This window comes from Sus scrofa, chromosome 3 (assembly GCF_054392235.1).
Source record: "Sus scrofa isolate SSC_HxYL_T2T_F1_AM1 chromosome 3, Sscrofa_HxYL_maternal_Yorkshire_Landrace_v2.0, whole genome shotgun sequence".
Classification (NCBI taxonomy): Eukaryota; Metazoa; Chordata; class Mammalia; order Artiodactyla; family Suidae; genus Sus; species Sus scrofa.
The window spans coordinates 37644071-37669070 of record NC_139385.1 but is presented as its reverse complement, the minus strand read 5'-3'; the positions used below and the strand labels follow the sequence as shown (position 1 = coordinate 37669070).

Sequence of the window (25000 nt, the reverse complement as noted above, 5' to 3'; positions counted from 1 at the left end):
CCCATGTCATTGGCCTGAATTGATTCACCTACCCATTCTTCAAAAGGAGAACTCTCTCTTTTTACCGTGGTGAAATAAATGTAACATAAGATTTACCACTTGAAGGAGTCCCCCTTGTGGCTCAGTAGTTAACAAACCTGACTAGGAACGATGAGGTTATGGGTTCCACCCCTGGCCTCACCCAGTGGGTTAAGGATCCGGCAACATGCCATGAGCTGTGGTGTAGGGCACAAACATGGCTCGGATTCCGAGTTGTTATGGCTGTGGTGTAGGCCGGGACCTGCACCTGTAGCTCCAATTCTACTCCTAGCCTGGGAGATTCCATATGCCACAGGTGTGGTCCTAAAAAGAAAAAAAAAAAAAAATTAAAAACCCACAAACAGACAAAAGGTGCCACTTGAGCCTTTTTAAGTATGCAGTTCAGTTCGTTAAGTGTGTTCACGCTGTTGGGCAACCATCACCACCATCCGTCTTCACAACTTTGTCTTCCCACCCTGAGACTCCGTACTCATCAAATACTAACTCCATTTCCTCCCTGTGAATCCCCCTCCTCCAGCCCTTGGCACCCACCCTTCTTTCTGTCTCTGTGGCTTTGACTATTCTTGGTGTCTCATAGACATGGAATCCCATTGTGATAAATAATGTATTTAACTTGGCACACCGTCCTCTGGTTTCATGCATGTCGTAGCATATGTCAGAATTTCCTTCCTTTTTAAGGCTGAATAATATTTCATTGTCTACATAGGCTACACTTTATCTATTCATCAGTCAGCAGACACTGGGTGGCTCCCATCTTCTGGCTACTCTGAATAATGCTGTGACAAATATGAGTATACAAATATTCTGCTCAAGTCCCTGCTTTCAGTGGAATTGCAGAATCATATAGTAATTCTGTGTTTAATTTTTTTTTTTTCTTTTTTGGTAGCCCCTTGGCATATGGAGTTCCTGCGCCAGGGATCAGATCTGAGACCCCGTTGCAACCTAAGTCGCAGCCATGGCAGTGCCGGATCCTTAACCGACTGTGCCGGGCTGGGAATGAAACCTGTGCTCCAGCGCTCCCCAGATGCTGCTGATCCCATGGCCACAGCAGGAACTCCTGTGTTTAATTTTTTGAGCAACCACCATACTTTTTCCCATATTCGCTCTACCATTTGACGGTTTCACTGCAGTGCACAATTTCTCCACATCCTTACCAGCTTGTAATTTTCTTTCTTCTTTCTTTTTTTTTTATTTTTAAATAATAACCATAACCATTCTAATGGACGTGAAGTGATATTGTTGGCTGTAGGGGTAGAGTGCTGAACCCTAACCACTGGACCTCGAGGGCCAGCAGGCTTGCTATAGATGCCCAGTCCCAGTGCCTCTGGGAAAAAAAAAAAATGGCAGAGACTGAGAGTAGTGAGGCAAATAAAGTGTGTATTAAGAGAGAAGATATATGCAGAGAAAGCGCAGGCGGGCCTGGGTTGGGGAGGCAGGGATGAATGAGGGGAGGGAGAGAGAGAGAGAGCCGTAGGCCTTGGGGGTGGTTTAAGTCGCTTGTATGGGGGCAGTCCTTCCAGGCCTCCTCTGGATAATCATCTTGCTTTGTCTGGCCTTGAGTCCACATTTGGCCTGACTCAGGGCCCTCCCCTATGTGCACAATCATCTTTTAGCCAAGAGAGATTCTAGTGCAAGGGATTCTGGGATGTTGACAGAACCTGTGCTATGGTTTGTCGGCCCTCCCTTCTCTGATCCCTGAAGCACCTCTCTGCACATATGTAGTATGGGGGGTCTCCTTGACCTCAAGGATGAAAAATATGTGATCTCTTTATCCTTTTGTGTGTGTGTGTCGACTTTTTTAGGGCTGCACCTGTGGCCCATGGAGGTTCTGAGGCTAGGGATTGAATCAGAACTGCAGCCACTAGCCTATACCACAGCCAGGGCCACACCAGTTCGGAGCCTTGTCTGTGAACTATACCACAGCTCACGGCAACACTGGATCCTTAACCTGCTGAGCGAGGCCAGGCAGTGAACCTGCGTCCTCATAGATAATAGTCAGATTCATTTCTGCTGAGCCTTGAGGGGAACGCCCAATCTCTTTATCTTTTCTCCAAGTAATGCCCAGCTGCTCCTTGCTCTTGCCATCATCTTTATCTTGAAGTATCTGTCCACAGGGGACAAATTCCAGTTGCTCAGCCTGGGACCATGTATCTCCTGCTTCAGTATCTTATTGTGGAAATTAGATCTCTTAAACTAGTGGTTTGCCTTGTTGGTTGAACATTGAAATCACCTGGGGGGTGGGCTTTAAACCCAGCCCATCTCCAGATTCTCATTTATTTGGTCCTGGGTAGAACTGTGGGCATTGATGCATTTTAAATACATCCCACATGAGGCCTGTGAAGCCAAGCTTGAGAACCACTGGTCCAGATATAAATCATTTATCCAAAGCAAAAAAGTGGTTGTTGGGAAATCAATTACAGCATTCAGTACTACTCAGTTGTGAAAGTACTGAGTCCTCAACAGGGTTTTTGTCCTTTAAAAAAGCTTTTTTAGGAGTTCCTGTCGTGGCGCAGTGGAAATGAATCTGACTAGCACCCATGAGGATGCGGGTTCAATCCCTGTGGGTTCAGATCCCGTGCTGCTATGGTGTAGGCCGGCAGCTGCAGCTCTGATCCCACCCTTAGCCTGGGAACCTCCATATGCCACAGGTGCCATCCTAAAAGACAAAAAAAAAAAAAAAAAGCTTTTTTATTGAAGGATAATTGAGTTACAATATTCTGTTTCAGATGTACAGCACAGTGATTCAGATGTATATCTACTTTTTCAGATTCTTTTCCCTTATAGGTTATTATAAAATATTGGGTATAGTTCCCTGTGCAACAAATAGGTCTTGTTGGTTACCTGTTTTATTTATGGTAGTGTGTCTGGGTTCACCTCAAACCCCCAGTTTATCCCTACCGAGGGTTTTGTTCTTGCTGAGCAGAGCTAACTCTGAATTATTCATATGCTTGGGAACCCGAGGAGCACGCAAGCCCAGATAGTAATACAGAGAATACGCTGCTTGCTGCTTGATTTCCTCACCCAGCAAACACGTTGTCCGAATTGGAACCAACACTGTGGTGAACTGACTGGCTCTGCACTTTGGCTAGACTTTCTCGTTCTGGTGGTGTGTTTGTTTTTAACAGCTTATTGAGATTTAATTCGCATGCCATACCCTTCACCCAGTTAACGTGTATAACTCAGTGGTTTTCGGTACATTCACAGTTGTGACCGAGTCACCAAATTTCATGGTGAAAGAGGAGGGAAGGGGGCGGGGCACAACCTTAAAGAATGACAGAGCTAGGAGTTCCTGCCGTGGCTCAGCGGTTAACGCATCTGACTAGGAACCATGAGGTTGCGGGTTGATCCCTAGCCTTCCACAGTGGGTGAAGGATCCGGCATTGCCACGAGCTATGGTATAGGTCGCAGATGTGGCTCGGATCTGGCGTGGCTGTGGCTGTGGTGCAGGCCAGTGGCTACAGCTCCAATTGGACCCCTAGCCTGGGAACCTCCATGTGCCATGGGTGCGGCCCTGGAATGAGACAAAAAAAAAAAAAAAAAGCTACTGAAGATGCATCCAGAACTGGTTAGAACCAATTAGGCCCAAGACAGGGAAGGTTTGACTTCCAGTGGACCTTGAGCCTCATTGTACGCAGGGTATTACATCAGCATCTAAACAACACACCCACAGGCACCATGACCATAAAAGGCCAAAAAGTGGGTGGTGGCCCACTTCCTAGAAATCTCTGCCCCTTCATCCCCCCAACACTCACTAGGAAATAACCCAGCCTTAAAAACTCACCACCCTGTATTTCAGAGCCCCTCGCCTTCTGGGAGTGTGTTTCTCCCAGGGCTGCTCTCTCGCCTTTTAAGATGGCCAGTATTCTGTCTCTGGAATGTGTATCTTCCAGGCCGCTCTTACCTTCTGAGATGGTCCACACCACCTCACTCAATAAATCTACCTTTTTTTTTTGTCTTTCTAGGGCTGCACCTGCAGCATATGGAGGTTCCCAGGCTTGGGGTCTAGTTAGAGCTGTAGCTGCCGGCCTACACCACAGTCACAGCAACGACAGATCTGAGCCGTGTCTGCAACCTACACCACAGCTCATGGCAACGCAGCTCATGGCAATGCCGGATCCTCAACCTACTGAGCAAGGCCAGGGATTGAACCTGCAATCTCATGGTTCCTGGTGAGATTCGTCCCTGCTGCGCCACGACAGGAACTCCAATAAATCTACTTCTTACCTATCACTGAATTCTCTAGGTCTCGCTGAATTCCTTCTATGCTGAGACCTAGAGAACCTGAACTTCAGTAAGTCATGAGACTCAGTGTGATATTACTTAAAAGACAGTGGGTTCAAGTCCCAGTCGGGGTTTGGCTGGGTTCAAGTCCCAGCCCGTGGGTTCAAGTCCCAATCTGAGTTGTGCAGTTTTGAGGGTATTTGTTTGTTTTTTTAAAGTCTAGATTAACAGAAATTAAGTTTGGAATGAAATGACCTAAGAGCTGATATTGAGCAGAAAAGGAGTTGCAATGAGTCACAAATACATAAATAATTCTTCACAAAGAAGACGGAACAGTGGGAGATTTAAAAAGGTAAGGAAAGACTGCGTTGATAGCAGCTGATGATGATGGTGACAACAATGATATTGTTGCGTGAAAAACAGGGTTCACCTCTGGGTGGGTGTTGAGCCAAAAGACACAACCAAGCCAAAGAGTGGGGAAGGAAGGATTTAATACTTGGAGCAAGTCAGGAGAATCCTGGGGAGTCTTCCCCAAAGCAGTGTCTCCCCAAACAGCAAAACTGGGGATGTTTTAAGCAAAGGGTACATGCATGGTCATGAAGGGGCTTGAGCACAGGAGAGTCAGCGTGGAATTGGGGCCAAGGTCGACAGGGTCCGTGCTTTACTTGATTGAAAGTAAAGGTGCTACCTCATTGTAGTTTTGATTTGCATTTCTGTAATAATTAGTGATGTTGAGATTTTTTCCTGTGCCAGTTCTCTGGTGGTTCAGTGAGTTAAGGATCTGGCATTGTCCCTGCTCTGGCTCTGGTTACAGTGGTGGCACTGGTTCGATCCCTGGCCCAGGGATCCATTTCTTCTACAAGTCGTGGGTGGGGCCAAAAAAGAAGAAAAATATTACGAAGGTCAACATCATCCTCTGTCCTCCACCTGGGAGGGGCCTTATTTCTTGCAGAATTCAAAGGCTGTATCAGATTGTGATGTATATCCCTTGAGGTGGGTCCCAGGCTTCTGTTTTATCGAGGAACCACTGTTTCTTGACTGCTTTTCCTTTGTTCCTGCACTCCTTATTTCCTTTAAGATCATCACCTACTGAGCCCTGTTCAAGGGCAAGCCAGGTTTAGATCACAAAATGGCCTCAGCAGAAACGGCCTCTCTCCTGTCAAGAGAGCCATGCCTGGGTCTCATTCCCTGGGAACCCCCTACCCTATCTTATAATGTTGTTAAAGCTTGTTGATGCCATCGTGATCACAGCAACTTTCAGACTGAGACATAGTGCTGAGATTGGCTTCCTCACCAGCTCCTGTGTGTTCACCACCTCCCCAGTGAGCTGCTAGGAAAGCCTCTTGTTCTGGAGTCCTCAGGAGTCAGAGATGCTTCTGTGAGTGCATCTCTGACGTCACTGCCCCTTCATCTGAAGGAAATGCTTGTATCCAGAGCTCTTAGCCAGTATAATCCCGAATACCCTCGATACCCTCCGTGACCAAAATCCAGGCGGTTTAATGAGCGCTGACCCCTGGGGTTCCCTATAAATGGGTTTGTCTCCCTCAAGCGGAATGAAACTACCAGGACCACCCTCAGAGCCACCTGTTTCTTCAGCCAGCATGCCCCAACCCTCTTCCTGTGCCAGCAGAGCCTGGCCTTGAAAAGGTGTCTAAATAGCCGCCCTCCCAGGTTCAACCGGCTTATTGATTTACATTTGAAATAGCTGTCTCAGTGCTACGGATAATCTCATTACACCCCCTTTGTGAACATAAAAGACCCATAATGGAAAGCACAGAGCGGGTCTGATAGTCATCAGTTGACTCAAATAAAAAGCCAGATTCTTTCTGCAGTCATCAGGGTTCATTATTCCTGCGGTATTAACGTAGTGCTTGCGGTGTTTTACACCTAAAAGCCTGGCACCTTTCCTTCCAGGGTCCCTGCAAGTTTCTGCAGACCCCTTGGCTGGAAAAGGTGTGTTACAAGTGGGAAGAGGAGAAGAAGTTCCAACTAGCTTCAGTACTTTAATCTCTTCCATAATGTATGTATTATACGAATAAGTAATATTAGCAATTATAATGAACAAAATAACTATATTATCTGTAATTTTTTATTTTCAAAAATTGTGGGAGTTCCCGTTGTGGCTCTGCAGAAATAACCTGACTAGTATCCATGAAGACTCAGGTTCAGTCCCTGGCACTGCTCGGTGGGTTAAGGATCCAGCATTGCCATGAGCTGTGGTGTAGGTCAAAGATGAAGAAACAGCCTGTGAGTCTGTTTGTTTTGCAGATAGGTTTGTCTGTGCCATATTTTAGATTCCAAACATATGATATCATATTGTTGGAAATTAAGATAACTCTGGCTTGGGTTGTCAGTGTGGGAAAGTGAGACATGTGGACAAGGAGAATTCTTGACAAGGCTTTTTACTTCAGAAGGGCGCGGGCACCCCAAAAAGCGCATGCGCAGAACAAAGGACCCTCCCCTATCTATCCCTAACGCAGATGATTTATGTGTCCCCTTCCCATTGGTCAGGTCAGGGTGCACATTCTTCCTTGTTGGCTAATTGAAACAAATTGTTGCTGGGAAAAGAGGTAAGGAGGAGCAGGGTCCCAGGGTTGATTCAGCTGAAACTGGATCAAAATGAAGTCACCAAGATTTCCTTTGATAGAAAAGACATTATGTTACTTTCCACAATATGATATTTGTCTTTCTCTTTCTGCCTAACTTCACTGATGAGAATCTCTAGTTGTATCCATGTTGCTGCTAATGGCATTATTGCATTCTTTTTTATGGCTGAGTAGTATTCCATTTTGTAAATGTACCACATCTTTGTTTTTTTGACTTTTTGTCTTTTTAGGGCCACACCCACAGCTTATGGAGGTTCCCAGGGTAGGGGTCTAATGGGAGCTGCGGTTGTCAGCCTACGCCATAGCCACAGAAAGGCCAGACCCGAGATGTGTCTGCAGCCTACACCACAGCTCACAGCAATGCCGGATCCTCAACCCACTGAATGAGGCCAGGGTTCCAACCCACAACTTCATGGTTCTTAGTCGGATTCATTTCCGCTTTGCCACAAGAGGAACTCTTACCACATCATCTTAATCCATTCATCTGTCGATGGACATTTAGGTTGTTTCCATGTCTTGGCTATTGTGAATAATGCTGCTATAAACATAGGGGTGCATGTATCTTTTCAAATTAGTTTTTCTGGATTTACACCCAGGAATGTGATTGCTAGATCATTTTGTAGGTTTATATTTAGTTTTCTGCAGTATCTCCTTACTGTTTTCCATGGTGGCTGTACCAATTTACATTCCCACCAGCAGTGTAGGAGGGTTCCCTTTTCTCCACACCCTCTCCAGCATTTGTTATTCGTAGACTTATTAATGATGGCCATTCTGACTGGTGTGAGGTGGTACCTCAGAGTAGTTTTGATTTGCATTAGTCTTTTTTTTTTTTTTTTTTTTTGGTCTTTTTTTTGTCTTTTTACGGCCACACTTGTGGCATATGGAGGTTCCCAGGCTAGGGGTCCAATCAGAGCTGTAGCCGCTGGCCTATGCCAGAGCCACAGCAATGCCAGATCTGAACCATGTCTTCGACCTATGCCACAGCTCATGGCAATGCTGGATTCTTAACCCACTGAGTGAGGCCAGGGATTGAACCTGCAACCTCATGGTTCCTTGTTGGATTCATTTCCACTGCGCCAAGATGGGTACTCCTGCATTTCTCTAATAATTAGTGATGTTGAGCATTTTCTTCATGTACCGGCTGGCCATCTGTATGTCTTCTGAGAAATGTCTATTTAGGTCTTCTGCCCAGTTTTCAATTTTTTTTTTTTGGTATGAATTATTTGTATATTTTGGAGATTAAGTTCTTGCTGGTTACATCATTTGCAACTATTTTTTCCCATTCCATAGGTTGTCTTTTGTTGTTGTTGTTGTTGTTTCTTTTGCTGGACAAAAGCTTGTAAGTTTGATTCGGTCGCATTTGTTTATTTCTGTTGCCTTGGGAGACCGACCTAAGAAAATACTCACACGGTTTCTGTCAAAGAATATTTTGGGTATGTTCTTTTCTAGGAGTTTTACGGTGTCATGTCTCATGAGGACACGAGTGATTTTAAAGACTATCCTCAGTTTTCGTCGCTGTCATTATTCTTGCTTCATTGGTTCATCAACAGCCATCTAGTTCTCTTACACCTTTTGTAATGGGAGTTCTTCCTCCAGGGAGCGTCAGAATTGCTGATTGCCTTTCTGAGCTTGATTCCCAGCCTGCTTTTTTTTTTTTCCCCCCCTTGATTCTTTACTCTGGAAGAGGGAGGGAAAGAAATGGAGTGAGGACATGCCTTTAGCCATATATGTAACTAGTTAGTTGTTATTTCAAAAAGAAGTCTGATGGAAATATTTGCTTTTTTTTTTTTTTTAGGCAAGAAATTGATTTACTAGGATAGGACGCTTGGGAGAGGTGCAAGCAGGCAGGCAAGCAGGTTCTGCCAGGAAATGTTTTCATTTCACTGTCAATGATAGGTGTGCAAAGGTTTTGCCCTGTAGCTCTTGGTGTTAGAAATACTTTATAATTTTTAAAAATATGATTTATGCAATAATAGAGATCTATGCAAGGTGCTTTTTTAGCTGCTTAATTTTCTTTTTTTGAGCTTTACTAAGGTATAATTGACAAATAAAACTGTAATACATTTAAAACAATTTTTTTCATGGCCATGTCTGCAGCATATGGAAGTTCCTGGGCTAGGGGTTAAATCCAAGCTGCAGCTACAGCCTGCACCACAGCTACAGCAATGCCAGATCCTTAACCCAATGCACCAGGCCAAGGATCAAACCTATGCCTCTGCAGCATCCTGAGTCAGATTCTTTTTTTATTTTTAGGGCTGTATCTGCAGCCTATGGATGTTCCCAGGCTAGGGGTTGAATTGGGGCTACATATGCCGGCCACAGCCACAGCAACTAGGGATCCAAGGCTTGTCTGTGACCTATACCACAGCTCACAGCAACATCAAATCCTTAACCCACTGATGGAGGCCAGGGATCAAACCCACATCTTCATGGTTACTCGTCAGATTCATTTCTGCTGCACTACCATGGCAGTTCCCCACAAGTCAGATTCTTTAAAATCCGCTGTGCCACAGTGGGAACTCTAAAACTATAATACATTTAAAGTTCAGAATGACCTGATACACATACACATTTTGAAATGATTAGTACAGTTAACACATCAATTGCCTCTTATAGTTATTCTTTTTTTTTTTTTTTTGAATGAGAATGTTCTCTGCAAGGTTTAAGAGGAGGGCAAAGCAGGGAACAGTTACTTTCATTAGGGAAATATCCAGCTGCCTTCTCTGAGGAGGTGACCCCTCCGCTGAGTTCCAAAAGATGGATAGGAGTTCACCCGAGGGAATGATCCTCACCGTAATTTCTGTATGATATGCATCCTTCAATTACTAGAGATCTTGGGGAAGAGTATGGCCCAATAATTCTATAACAGAATAAGTTTCTATTTATTTCAAATGTCTTAATTATTGAAGAGTAGCAGAATATGCCACCCTAACATATGCTTCTTTGGCACAAGGGCTATTTTCTTTCTTTCTTTTTTTTTTTTTTTATTAAAGTATAGTTGATTAGCAATGTTCTGTCAATTTCTGCTGTTCAGCAAAGTGACCCGGTCTCATGTATATACGTATGTATATATACATACACATTCAGGACTATTTTCAGTTGAAGACATTTGAGAAGAATAAGATAGAGAAAAAGCTCTCTGGCCTCCCCCCAGTTGCCAATATGCAAATCGTAAATGTGTTCCCTGCCCCTCTGTCTACCTGAAGGACAGGTTAGTTACTCTCTGCCGAGAGGAATCTACACAACGGATTTGCCTAGTACTAGCCCTTCTCTACCTTAATTCCCCATAAATTTCCCTTCCCACCACAATTTACTGCCCCTAGACGCTCCAAGCCCTTTTCTTTTGTCTTGTCACTTCTCTCAGAATGCACTGTCCTTTGGTCGAGATGCTGCATAAGCCCAAGTTGTAAGCAGCCCTTTGAGCTCCTCATCTCTGAGGGCTCCCGCCTGCAGCTTGAGGCAGGTGCTCATGCGCATGTGTGTTCTTCTCTTGTCCATCTGTCTTTGATCATTGACAGAGCCTCAGCCAGAAACCTAAGATTTCTTCCTCCTTTATGTTATTAAACAGCAGTCAGTCGGAGGGTCTAGGATGATGTGTGTGGATGAAGGTGGAAATTGGAAGAAAACGAGAGAGTCATCCTGTGAATTATGAAGCAGCAGTCTCATCCTCTTAAATACGTAATTCCTCACTCTTGCAACCCTTGGGACAGAGTTCCCCTCTTTGGTACTCAAGGCCTCTGTTTGCAACATACCTAAGGACAGTGGTTCTCAGATTTTCATACCATCAGGTTTACCTGCAGGCTTGTCGGGAATTCAGATTCACCCAGATTCATGCTGGTGTGAGGTAGCTCATTCTAGGAACAGAAAGAATGTCAGGGAGTTCCCATCGTGGCTCAGTGGTTTATGAATTCGACTAGGAACCATGAGGTTGCGGGTTCGATCCCTGGCCTCGCTCAGTGGGTTAAGGATCCGGTGTTGCCGTGAACTGTGGTGTAGGTTGCAGACGAGGCTCATATCCCACATTGCTATGGCTCTGGCGTAGGCTGGTGGCTACAGCTCCAATTAGTCCCCTAGCTTGGGAACCTCCACATGCCGTGGGAGTGGCTCTAGAAAAGACAAAAAAAAAAAAAAAAAAAAAAGAAAGAAAGAAAGAAAGAAAAAGAAAAAATGTCAGGAAGGGAGTGAGGCAGGAGAAGGAGAAGAATGGGGTGTGGAATACAAAGGCCTTCTAGCGGAGCTGGCCACTCCTGCCTTGCCTCCATCGTCTGCTCTCTGCCTAGGAGCTGTCTTCATCCCCCATCGTTTTCCTGCTCAGAAGGCTCCCTGAGATGATCCTGCCTCTCACGATGAGTGTCAGCATCTTCCTCAAGGCCCACAAGGCCCTGTCCTACCTGCCTTCCTACCACCTCTCTGATCACTCTGCTCAGCCTCCTGACCTTAAACCTGCTCAGAACACACCCACCTCAGGGCCTTTGCGCCTGATCTTTCCTCTGCTGGGAGGGCTGACATCCTCTCCTGCTGCAGATCTCAACCTAAGTGGTGACTCAGCATGGGCTTCTCTGTAGTATTTATTACTGCCTAAGATATGACTTTATAGGTTTATTTGTTCATTGTCTACTCCGATGGCAGGGACATTGTGGCCCAGTTGCGTATCATAATAGAGTACTTTCCTGAGAAAACAGGTTAGATAAGGAATTGCTTGCTTGCTTACTTATTTATTTATTTTCTTTGTAGGGCCACACCCACAGCATATGGAAGTTCCCAGGCTAGGGATCGAATTGAAGCTGCAGCTGCGGGCCTACGCCACAGCCACAGCAATGCCAGGTTGAAGCCATGTCTGCAGCCTACACCACGGCTCATGGCAACACCGGATGCTTAACTCCCTGAGCAGAGCCGGGGATCCAACCCGCATGCTCATGGATACTAGTTGGATTTGTTACCCTTGAGCCACAATGGGAACTTCAGGAATTGCTTTTTTAAATGACACACATAGACTTAAACTCTGTAACTGTGCATTCATTTGCCAGTCTCTTGAGGTAGGACCAGACTTTTTCTTCTGCGACTGTTTTAGCGGTTGGACCACTTCTGCCTGACTTGTCAGGGGACATGTGCCGGAAGGCTCTGTGCTGGTTGCTGAGTTGAGAGCGGCCTGGAGACCTAGTTTGAGACTGGGAATGGTAGCGGGCCAAGACCCAGAAAATGCCAAGGACAGCCCCTCGCTACTAGCGAAGTCTGGTCAATGTATCACCTCTTTTCAAGACTCAGAATCCAAATGGATGAGGTTAGAAAAAAAAGACTCAGAATCCAGGCAGAGAGCTGCTGATTGGTCAAGGTCCTGTCCCATCCTTCCTCTGGGTGACGTGGACATGGAAGGTACTCCTACGGGACTGCTTCCCAGAAGGAGAAAGATGACCCACCAAAGTATTTCCGAACCAGAAATCTATCTTTCATGGGAAAGAGGGAACAAATGTGGGGTGGCCAAAAACAGCAAACTGTGACAGGCACTCCTGACAGGGATACAGCATGAGCACCCCGTGCCCACACACCCTCTGTCGCGGCACCCTGATGTATCCATCCTCATTATTTGCAGATTCACTATTTGCCAGTTTCGCCTACTCGCTAGAATTTATTTGTACCCTCCAAATCAATACTCAAAGCATTTTCCTGGATGGTTGTGGACATGTACAGACAGAGCAGCAGAAAATGTCAGTCGTCTGACCTGCACCTGCCCCTCTGAGTTGGAGCAAGGCCATCTTCTGCCTTCCTGTTTCTGCTCTCATATTGCGAGCAAGTGCCCTTTATGGGAGGAGATTGGGCACAAACTACCTGAAATTGTTCCATGTCTGCGTGCGTCTGCAGTGGAGGTGCTCTGAGGGCTGTGGCGTCGGCTTATACATTCGGTGCTGTCTCTCCTGTGCCGAGCAGACGCTTAATAAGTATATGTGCCGTTAATGAAGATGTGAATGAAAAGCTGTCAGCGCTCAGGAGGGAGGATGAAGAGCGGGGCGAGTCCACTGATGGATCACCCAGGAGCAGATGAAGGCAGAGAGCATCCAGTCATGCCAGGGTGGGACGCGTCCAGAAATAACGATGTTGCTTCTGTGGCCAGGGATGGACCCTTGCAGGGGCCTACTTCTCAGAGTTTACCTGGCACCCTAAGTGTGGTCTGGAGGTAGTCAGGGCAGTAGTCATATCAATAGCATCCATTGAGGGGGCTGCTTTTTTTTTTTTGGTCTTTTTTAGGGCTGTACCTACGACGTATGGAGGTTCCCAGGCTAGGGGTCTAATCGGAGCTACAGCTGCCGGCCTACGCCATAGCCACAGCAATGTGGAATCTGAGCCGCATCTGTGACCTACACCACAGCTCACGGCAATGCCGGCAACACTGGATCCTTCACCCACTGAGTGAGGCCAGGGATAGAACCCGCATCTTCATGGATACTAGTCGTGTTCGAGCCACAACAGGAACTCCCATGTTTTTTCTTTAAATGGACACTTTTCTACCACCAAAATTATTTTAGAAGGAAAGTTTGTTTACTACAGCATGTAGAAAACAGGTGTCCCTTACCATGAAATAATTTTCATTTTTAGTTTTAAAAATACATACACATGAAACAAAATGTTATCATATTTTGGCTCAATACTGCCACCTACTCAAGGCCCAGTCTTTGTTCGAAGTGGAGGTTAGGCTTCTACACTGTTGGTGGAAATGTGACCTGGTGCAACCACTAGGGAAGTTCTTTAAAAAATTAAATGTGGAACTACCATATGCTCCAGCAATCCCACTGCTGGCCATATATCTGGAGAAAACTATACCTGGAAAAGATGCATACACCCCAGTGTTCACTGCAGCACTATTGGCAACAGCCAAGACATGGCAGCAACCTACATGTCCCTCAACGGAGGAGTGGAAAAAGATGTAGTACATATATACAAGGGAATATTACTCAACCATAAAAAGAATGAAATAATGCCATGTTCGGCAATGTGGATGGACCTAGAAATTATGTTAAGTGAAGTAAGTCAGACAGAGAAAGACAAACACATGAGATCACTAATATGTGGACTCTAATAAAAAATGATATGAAAGGAGTTCTCTGATGGCCTAGTGGGTTAAGGCTCCTGCATCCTCGTGGCTATGGCTCTGGTCACTGCTCTGTGGTGCAGGTTTGATCCCTGGCCCAGGAACTTCCACATGCTGCCTGTGTGGCAAAACAATCAAAAAAAAAAAAAAAAACAAAAAAACAAAACCACAGAATATTGTAAATCAACTATAATAAAAAAATTTTTAAAAAATGATATAAAAGAACTTACAAAACAGAAATGGACTCAAAAGATTTTGAAATCAAACTTATGGTTACCAAAGGGGAAACGTTAGGATGAAGGAGGGATAAGTTAGGGGATTCAGACTGACATATACACCTGCTGTATATAAAAGAGATAGGTAGCCAGGATCTGCTGTGTAGCACAGGGAAATGTACTCAGTACTCTGTGATGGCCTATATGGGAAAAAAAAAATCTAAGAAATGGTTAATATATGCATATGTATAACTGACTTATCTTGCTGTAACACCTGACACTAACACAACTTTATAAGTCGACGCTACTCCAATAAAACTTTTTTTGAAAAATGGAGGTTAGCAGGCCTTGGAAATGTGTTTAAAGACAGAGTAGAATTCATCTGGGACAGTCCTTTAGGACTAATCCATGGGTAATTGAATGGAGAATCATTGTCTCACCGTGTGACTCAGTGTTATTTCATGCCATGCCTCTTTACCATACACCATCTTCCTGTATTCCTCTTAAAATCATCTCACGTACTGCCCCAGGCTTTGGGAAACAGCTGCTGACCTGCGCGGCCTTAGCCCCTCACAAGCTTCACTCCTGAGCAGCGTAAGGAGGCAAAGTTTATGGTATGGAAAGTTGCAGAGGGACTTGAAGGAGCGAGAAATGCAGCTCCGTGAGCTGACACCTGATCTCCTTCCAGAGAGTAGCCAAGGGCTCAGTTGCGCCAGACAAGGAGTGCTCCGCCTATGGCTTTGAGAAGGTCGATAAGGGTCATCAGAGGACATCAGAACTCATACTAAGGGCACAGTGGGGGACTGGTGATTGTGATGTGGCACAAGGTCCGTCTGTAATGGGGGGGAGCCAACCTGGACGGTCTACACAATATTTCTGTCTCCCTCTCTGAGTCCTCCTCTGCAGACCTGGAAAACAAGTTAATTACTTGATAAGCAAAGAGGAAGTGAAGGCACACCCCAGTGAACAAGAGCAGAGGAGGGAGCATCAAGAGAAGCTGGAGAGGCTATAGGATCCCTCTTGGAGTCTGAAGTTACAGAGCCTGATGCAAGTCGCGGTATCAGAAGATTAAGAGGTGTTATAATACATATGAGACGGCCTGGGCTTTAAATCAAGTGTCGTCTTGTGACGTCTCAGCACCGGTAGGTGGCTTGGATGGTGGAAGGGAGAGGATGCTAGAACAGCTTTAGGGAGAGAAGAAGTGGTCTGCTTGTCTTCCACTTCCTTCCCTCTGTATACTTCACCCTTAGTTCTTTTAGAGTGAGCATAATTTCAGTTAAATGATGAAATAAGGAGGTCCAAGGGCTTTCCACCTAGGTTCCATTAATTTAATTATTCAGCTCATAATACTCATCCCTTGCCAGTCACTGTGCTGGACACCAGGCAGCCATAGATGGATGAGCCAAGTCCATGCTCCCAAGGGCTTCATGATCTTGGCAGAGATGTGCTAATCGTGACGAGTAGGAAGTTTCTGCTGTGGTGCAGTGGGTTAATGATCTGGCTTGTCTCTGTGGAGGCACTGGTTCGATCCCCGCCTGGTACAGTGGGTTAGGAAGCCGATATTGCTGTAGCTGTGGTGTAAGTCAAAGCTGTAGCTCAGATTCCATCCCTGACCTGGGAACTTCCATATGCCATGGGGTTGGCCAAAAAAGAAAAAGAAAAAAATAGTAACAAGTACACGAACCTAGAATATAATGTAATAAGTAAGACCAAAAGGCTTTTTTTTTTTTTTGTCTTTTTGCCATTTCTTGGGCTGCTCCCGCGGCATATGGAGGTTCCCAGGCGAGGGGTCGAATCGGAGCTGTAGCCACCGGCCTACGCCAGAGCCACAGCAACGCGGGATCCGAGCTGTGTCTGCGACCCACACCACAGCTCATGGCAACACCGGATCCTTAACCCACTGAGCAAGGCCATGGGTCGAACCCATATCCTCATGGGTCCTAGTTCGGTTTGTTAACCGCTGAGCCATGAAGGGAACTCCTGTAGTTGGATTCTTAACTCACTGCACGATGGCAGGAACTCCTTGATATTTTAATCAACAGAGAAAGTGAAAGGTGAAGTAGCATTGAGGAGGGAATAATTAACTGTATGGGTAGCAGGGAGGCTTCCTGGAAGAGGTGGTGGTTTCCAAGGTGAGCTTTAAAGGATGGCTGAGAGTGCTACAGGGCAGACGCACAGCAAGTGTGCAAATGCACATACCCTTATTAGGAGGCAGGGAGAGCACATAAAGCAGTGATGCAGCGGTATGAGGTAGGTTTTGCTTAAATTGGTTCATATAACCTGCTGTTTTTCATAATTACAGCTCTGTGGAAGCGTATAGTTTCTTCGGCTTTCCAGCGCCCAGTTTTTAAGCTGTGTTTGCGAATGTCTGTCCATAAAAGAATCACTTAAGGAGTGAACGAAAACTGCAGTTTCCTGGGTTCCCATCCCAGAGATGCTGGCTCTGCATCCCTTGTGCGATGCCCAGGGTTCTGCTTTTCTAACAAAGGTCCATGTGCCTGCCATGAGTGAGCCCTAAGAAGAAAAAAAATATAGTCACCCAAACTCTTCTTTTTCTCTAAATCCTGTTGGCAGTGGTCCACCCCTAACACTTTGAGGAACTCTATATAGGGTCCTGGCTCTCAATTTGAGTAATACTCGGAGTTCCTGTTGTGGTGCAGTGGTTAACGAATCCGACTAGGAACCATGAGGTTGTGGGTTCGATCCCTGACCTTGCTCAGGGGGTTAAGGATCTGGCGTTGCCGTGAGCTGTGGTGTAGGTTGCAGACACGGCTCGGATCCCGAGTTGCTCTGGTTCTGGTGTAGGCCGGCGGCTACAGCTCCAATTTGACTCCAGCCCGGGAATCTCCATATGCCGAGGGAAGCGGCCCTAAAAAAGGCAAAAAGACAAAAAAAAAAAAAAAAAGAAAAAAGAAAAACGAAAAATACTCATCTGGATCTGTAAGGTTAGATAGAGGTCACAGCCAAGTCCATGCGTAAGGAGAAAGTGGAATAGAGTCCAAAGTGGTTTTGAGGAGTTCCCGTCTCAGCCCAGTGGTTAATGACTAGGATCCATGAGGACTCGGGTTCGATCCCTGGCCTGGCTCAGTGGGTTAAGGATCCAGTGTTGCCATGAGCTATGGTGTAGGTCACAGACATGGCTTGGATCCCTCGATGCTGTGGCTGTGGTGTAGGCCAGCAGCTGTAGCTCCTATTCCACCCCTAGCCTGGGAACTTCCATATGCCTTGGGTGTGGCCCTAAAAAGCCAAAAAAAAAAAAAAAAAAAAAGTGGCTTTGTCATCTATTGAGGAGCACCCTTTGAGGACCTCTATACCCGGCCTCTTAGCCCATTTTTCCTTCAGTGTTGGAAGTGCTTGCTGTTTCTTTAGTTCTGTAACCTGGCTTATGTTAGGGGCCCATGATGTCCAAAAAAAAAAATGCATATTTTGGAGTTTTGCTGTGGTACAGTGGGTTAAGGATCTGGTATGGTCACTGTAGTGGCTCAGGTTGCTGTTGTGATGTGGGTTTGATCCCTGGCCTGGGAACTTCTGCATGCCATGGGTGTCGCCAAAACAGATGCATATCTCTAAACCAGTGCAGTCCACCAGAACCTTCTGCAATGACGGGAATGTTCTGTACCTGTACCATGGCTGTCGAGTGCTTGAAATGTGGCCGGAGAGACCAAGTTACTGAAATTTTAGTTTAAATGAATTTAAATAGTTCCGTTGTGGCTTCTGCACTGGACAGTTGGATTCTGAACACCAGAACTGTGCTGAGCACAGAGGGGGCTCCCTGTGTGACAGGCCTGGGGACTGAGACAGCCTCAGGGACCAGCAGGTGCATGTCCCTCCTCCCGGCTCACCCTGTGGGTTCTGTGCTTTTTGAAGAGGGTGGAAGGCAGAAACACGTGCATTACTGCAGTGGCGATTCTCTTTGTTTCACTTTCTCTCTCACATATTCAGTTGGATTTACCAGGTTGAATACATGTATAATATGACTGCACTGTTTGGTTTTTCAAAATATCTCCCTCACGCCTCATGATCTGTTTTTTGTGACTTATTACAAAGATTTTTCTTGGAGTTCCTGCTGTAGCACAACAGGATTGGTGGTGTCTTAGGAGAGCTGGGGCATAGGTTCAACCTGGCCCAGCACAGTGGGTTAAGGATCTGGTGTTGCTACAGCTGTGGCCTAGTTGGCAGCTGTGGCTCAGATCTGATCCCTGGCCCGGGAACTCCATGTGCCACAAGGAGGCCAAAAAAGAAAAAAAAATTGTGTGTGTCGGGGCATACCTTCAGCATGCAGAAGTTCCTGGGCCAGGGATCAAACCTGCATCACAGCAACAGCTTGAGCCACAGCAGTGACAACACAGATCCTTAACCCACTAGGCCACCAGGGAACTCATATAAAAAAATCTAGGAGTTCCCGTTGTGGCGCAGTGGTTAACGAATCCGACTAGGAACCATGAGGTTGCGGGTTCAGTCCCTGCCCTTGCTCAGTGGGTTAACGATCCGGCGTTGCCGAGAGCTGTGGTGTAGGTTGCAGACACAGCTCGGATCCCGCGTTGCTGTGGCTCTGGTGTAGGCCGGTGGCTACAGCTCCGATTGGACCCCTAGCCTGGGAACCTCCATATGCCGCGGGAGCAGCCCAAGAAATAGCAACAACAGCAACAACAAAAGACAAAAAAGACAAAAAAAAAAAAAAAAATCTAAAACCCCACAGAATGGGAGAAAAATATTAGCAAATCGTGTATCTGATAAGGGATTATATCCAGAATATATAAAGAACTCCTATAATTCAACAGCAGCAACAGCAAAAATGACCTGATCAAAAAATGGGCAAAGAAACTTGAATAGGTATTTTTTTCAAAGAAGATAAACCAATGGCCAGTAAGCACTTGGCATTTGCTCAACATCAGTACTCATTAGGGAAAAGGAAATCAAAATCACAGTGAGGAGTTCCCGTCGTGGCGCAGTGGTTAACGAATCCGACTAGGAACCATGAGGTTGCGGGTTCGGTCCCTGCCCTTGCTCAGTGGGTTAACGATCCGGCGTTGCCATGAGCTGTGGTGTAGGTTGCAGACGCGGCTCGGATCCCGAGTTGCTGTGGCTCTGGTGTAGGCCAGTGGCTACAGCTCCGATTGGACCCCTAGCCTGGGAACCTCTATATGCCGCCAGGAGCGGCCCAAGAAATAACAAAAAGACGAAAAAAAAAAAAAAATCACAGCGAGAAACTACCTCACACAGTTGGTTACTGTCAAACAAACACGCAAAGCCAGAAAAATAAATGTTAGTGAGCAGGTGGAGGGATTAGGACCCTTGTGCATCGCTGGGGGGCATGTAAAGTGGCGTAGTGGAGAATCCCTCTAAGAATCCCTCCGACTTGATGTCCAGGCAGGTCACCTGTCCTAGACGCTGTCCATGGTGGACACTACTGAGTTTCCTCTTAGGCAGAGTGTATCACTGAAGTGGAAACTCCTTGGAAATAATATTGTTTAGAGTGGTTGCTGTTGATACAGTAAACTGCTTCTTAAAGTACAGCTCACAGTTACAGTGTAATCACCTTGGAGTTCTCCTTGTGGCTCAGGGGTTAAGGAATCCAACTAGTATCCATGAGGACTCAGGTTTGATCCCTGCCCTCACTCAGTGGCTTAAGGACCCAGCATTGCCGTGGGCTGTGGTGTAGGCTATTGGCTACAGCTCTGATTGGACCCCTAGCCTGGGAACCTCCATATGCCGCAGGTGCAGCCCTAAAAAGACAAAAAAAAAAAAAAAAAAAAAAAAGTAGCCACCTTATAAATACTTTGTAGTATCAGATCCCTCTTATGGCAGTAACCTCAAGACCTTGTTATCATTCAGCTCCACAGTGAGCCTGAAACTTTGATCCGTTTGCTGCATACACTTAGCTCCTATGCAGTGCCCCGGTTTTTCTAGATTTTTTTCTAAGTCTGTCTTTACATATGCTTATAGTAACTGTAAAGAGTACATATGAAATACCCTACTTTCTACAAAAAGTTTATCGATATTTGTAAGAAAGAAAGACAGCTTGGACCGAGGAAGTAAAAATTGGCCTGGCTTTTCATCAGGCTGGTATAAGAGAGGTAGAAAAAAAAAAAACCATTGCACGGAGTTCCCGTGGTGGCGCAGTGGTTAACGAATCCGACTAGGAACCATGAGGTTGCAGGTTCGATCCCTGGCCTCGCTCAGTGGGTTAAGGATCCCGCATTGCCGTGAACTGTGGCGTAGGTCGCAGACACGGCTCAGATCCTGCGTTGCTGTGGCTCTGGCGTAGGCCAATGACTACAGCTCTGATTAAACCCCTAGCCTGGGAACCTCCATATGCCACAAGAGCGGCCCTAGAAAAGACAAAAAAAAAAAAAAAAAAAAAAGAAAAAAAACCATTGCAAAGTGTTATGACTACCCACTTCTTTGAGGAGGTATTGCCTTTTCACTCAATGAGAAAATTTTTTTTATAAAATCAGTGACAATCAGGAACTTTGTTGTCTAAAGCTCTAGCGCCACTCTTTTTTTTTTTTTTTGGCTGCCCCATGGCATATGGAGTTCCTGGACTAGGGATCAGATCCAAGCTGCAGTTGGCAGCAACGCAGGATTTTTAACCCACTGTGTTGGCCTGGGGATGGAACCTGTGTCTCAGCACTCCAGAGGCACCAACAATCCCATTCTTCCACAGTGGAAACTCCAGGGCTTTTTGATTTTTTGATTTTTGTTTGTTTGTTTTTCAGGGCCACACCTCTGGCATATGGAGGTTCCCAGGCTAGGGCTCCAGTTGGAGCTATAGCCGCGGGCCTACACCACAGCCACAGCAATGTGGGATCTGAGCCGCATCTGTGACCTACACCACAGCTCACGGCAACGCCCAATCCTTAACCCACTGAGTGAGGCCAGGGATGCTAGTCAGGTTCATTAACCGCTGAGCCATGACAGAAACTCCTTGATTTTTGTTTTTTTGGGGGTTTTTTGGCTTCGCCTGCAGCAACCTGGGCTGCTGCAGTGACCACACCAGATCCTTAACCCACTGCACCACAAGGGAACTCCAGAACATTCCACGCTTATGACGAGGAGGATCTAAGTAGCTTTGACACAGAGAAGCTGCTTCAATTTCCAGTTCACGCAGAGCATCAATAAGAGGTTTCCGAATATAAGTCTACATCAATTATAATTGCGGTTTCGACGACAACAGGACCTGGGTCCCCTTTGACATCCAGACCCGACTTTGACCTCTTGACTTATAGCCTTGCTTTGCTCTGACCCTCTCCAAACCCTGTTTCAATTAAATTTCACTCAGAAGTTCCCGTTGTGGCTCAGGGAGTTAAGAACCTGACTAGTATCCGTGAGGAAGTGGGTTCGATCTCTGACCCGACTCAGTGGTTTAAGGACCTGGCACATTGCCGCAAGCTACAGTATAGGTCACAGATGTGGCTCGGATCCAGCATTGCTGTGGCTGTGGTGTGGGCTAGCTGCTGCAGCTCCAATTAGACCCCTAGCCTGGGAACTTCCATATGCTATGGGTGAGGCCCTAAAAAGAAAAAAAAAAAAAAAAATTCAACCAAACTCTTCTCTTTCTGTATATCCTCTTGGCAGTAGTCCACCCCTCACACTTTGAGAAACTCTCTGCCATGCTTCCCCCAGGGTATGGTCTTCCTTGCTGTAAGCACTCAATAATTCTGATATTATGAGATTACAGATTTGTTCCATATGACCCTGAGCTAATTGGGCTGAGATGAAAACCTCAGTTGAAAAAAAAAAAGAGGGAAGGGGAAACAAATTAGGAGCCTGGGTGAACATATATACACTACTGTATCTCAAATAAACAACAAGGACCAACTGTATGCACATGGAACTATATTCGGTATCTTGTAAGAACCTATAAGGGAAAATAATCTGAAAAAATATATGTGTATAATTGAATTATTTTGCTGTACGCTTGAAACTAACACAATGTTGTAAATTAACTGTATTTCAATTAAAAAAAATTAAGGTTAATTTTTGTGTGCATGTGACCACAGGTAGTTACTATACAGTTTCTTTAAGTTCCCTGCATTTTTCTTTGTTTTTCTTTTCTTTTTTTTTTTTTTTTTTCGTCTTTTTGTCATTTTTAGGGCCACACCTTCGGCATATGGAGGTTCCCAGGCTAGGGGGTCTAATTGGAGCTGTAGCCACCGTCCTACACCACAGCCACAGCAACGTGGGATCCAAGCTGTGTCTGCAACCTACACCACAGCTCACAGCTACAGAGGATCCTTGACCCACTGAGTGAGGCCAGGGATCGAACCCCCGTCCTCATTGATGCTAGTCAGATTCACTAACTGCTGAGCCATGGGAACTTCTATTTCTTTCTTTCTTTATGATTGAGGGAGAGTTGACACACAATATTCTCTTAGTTTCAGGTGTAGTACACAGTGATTTGACATTTGCTTACACTGTGAAATGACCACCACAGTAAGTGTAGTAGCCATCTGTCCCCATACAGAGTTATTACCATATTACTGACCACATTCCCCGAGCTGTATGTTACATATACTTAATGCTGTTTATTACACCCTGTGGAAAGTAACATAATGTCTTTTCTATCAAAGGAAATCTTGGTGACTCCATTTTGCTCCTGTTCGCCTTCCTGCAACCCTCCCCCCCTTTCCCTCTTCTCCCGGTAACAATTTGTTTCAAATTAGCCAACCAGGAAGAATGTGCGCCCTGACCTGACCAATGGGAAGGGGACACGTAGATCACCTGCATTAGGGATAAATAGGGGAGGGTCCTTTGTTCTGCGCCTGCGCTTTTTGGAGTGCCCTCGCCTTTCTGCAGAAGTAAGGAGCCTTGTCGAGATCTCCCCGTGTTCATGTGTCTCGTTTTTCAACACTGACGATCCGAGCCATGTCCCCAACAACCCCCTGGCTTATTTAGTTTATAACTGGAGGTTTGTACCTCTTCATCCCTTTACATATTTCACCCAACCACATACCCCTATCTTTTAGGCAGCCACCATAGATAAAACAGAGCTCTTTCTCTGTATCTATGAGTCTGTTTCTGTTTTGTTTTTTTTTTGTGGGTTTTTTGCCTTTTTTTTTTTTTTTTTTTTTTTTTTTTTACTGTGCCTGTGGCATGAGGAAGTTCCCAGACCAGTGATCAAACCTGTGCCACAGCAGTAGCCCAAGCCACAACAGTGACAACTCTGGATCCTCCGTAACCCACTGAGCCACCAGGGAACTCCATGTTTTTTTTGTTTTTTGTTTTTCTTTTGTCTTTTTGCCTTTTCTAGGGCCACTCCCGTGGCATATGGAGGTTCTGGGCTAGGGGTTGAATCAGAGCTGTAGCTGCCGGCCTACGCCACAGCCACAGCAATGCGGGATCCGAGCTGCGTCTGCAAACCTACACCACAATCTGCTACAATCTGCAACGCCGGATTGTTAACCCACTGAGCAAGTTGGGTTGCTCCTGCTTCAGGATCGAACCTGCAACCTCGTGATTCCTAGTCAGATTCGTTAACCACTGCGCCACAACGGGAACTCCTCCATGTTTTGTTTTTTAGATTCCATATGTAAATGAAATCATATGGTATTTGTCTTCGTCTGTCTCCATACATTTTAAATTACAGCTTTGGATTTACTTGCAACATTTCAGCTCAGCATTATTTATGGACAAGCAAGAGAGAGTGCTGAGACCTGTTTGCCTTTCTCATAACACAGTTTTTATTGAATTCCAGGGCACCACCAGCAGACTGAGCCTCAAAGAGTAGCTGTGCCTTCATATAGTCCTAGGGGTCCAGGGTCTGGTGAGTTGGCTTTGTGTATTTTTGTCAAATCATTCAGAGGTTATCAGACTCAAAGACTGATTCATGATTATGAAAATCTCCAGAACCTACTATGGAAAGAAAAAAGGTCATTTATGTACCTAGACAAATGTTAAGATGACTAGAATCCTGTGCCAGCTTGGTCAACACATCTCTGCTACACAGGAAAGTGTACACTGGAGTCATAAAGTAGTTGCCTTTTCATGTGTGTGTGTTTGGCTTATTTCATTTAGCAAAATGTCCTCAAGGTTCATCCATGTCGCAGCATGGGTCAGAACGTCCTTCCTTTTTAAGGCTGAATAATGTTCCACTATAGATAGATAGATAGATAGACAGGCAGATAGATATAAATATATATAGATATACCACATTTTGCTTATCTGTTCATCCATCAACGGACATTTGTGTTGTTTCCACCTTTGGCTGTTATGAAAGAACATTTGGCTTTTGCTCTTAACATTGGTGTATAAATATCTGTTCCAGTCCCTGCTTTCTTTCATTCCTTTTTTTTCCCTTTTTTTTTTTTTTTTTTTTTTTTTTTTTTTAGGGCTACACCTGTAGCATATGAAAGTTCCCAGGCTAGGGGTCAGACTGGAGCACAGCAGTGCAGGATCTGAGCCATGTCTGTGACCTACACTACAGCTCATGGCAACTCTGGATCCTTAACCCACTGAACAAGGCCAGGGATGGAACCTGCATTCTCATGGATACTAGTCAGGTTCATAACTGCTGAGCTGCAATGGGAACTCCACCAGTCCCTGCTTTTGATTCTCTTGTGTATATACTCAGAAGTGGAACTGCTGAATCAGATAGTACTTATTAGTTTAATTTTTTGAGGAATCACCATATTGTTTTCCACAGTAGCTGCACTATTTTATATTCCCACCAGTAGTGAATAAAAGTTCTAATTTTTCCATATCCTCATCAACACTTGCTGTTTTCTAGTTGTTTTTTTTTAAATAGTAGCCATCCTAATAGGTGTGAAGTGGTATGTCATTGCAGTTTTGATTTGCATTTCCCTAATGATCAGTGATGTTGAACATTTTTAAAG

The 25000-nt window shown here is 45.4% G+C and overlaps 1 protein-coding gene across 5 annotated transcripts in view; it reads left to right on the top strand.

The window, feature by feature from the left end:
• The window catches only part of TNFRSF17 (TNF receptor superfamily member 17), a 140104-nt gene that overhangs the window by 48717 nt on the left and 66387 nt on the right, over window positions 1-25000 (top strand). For 3 of the 5 annotated variants that reach the window (XM_003124587.7, XM_021088062.2, XM_085017612.1), the window contains one exon: window positions 23863-23931. The gene's annotated coding sequence lies outside the window, so the exon portion shown is untranslated. The other 2 variants (XM_085017613.1, XM_085017614.1) reach the window with 2 other exon arrangements.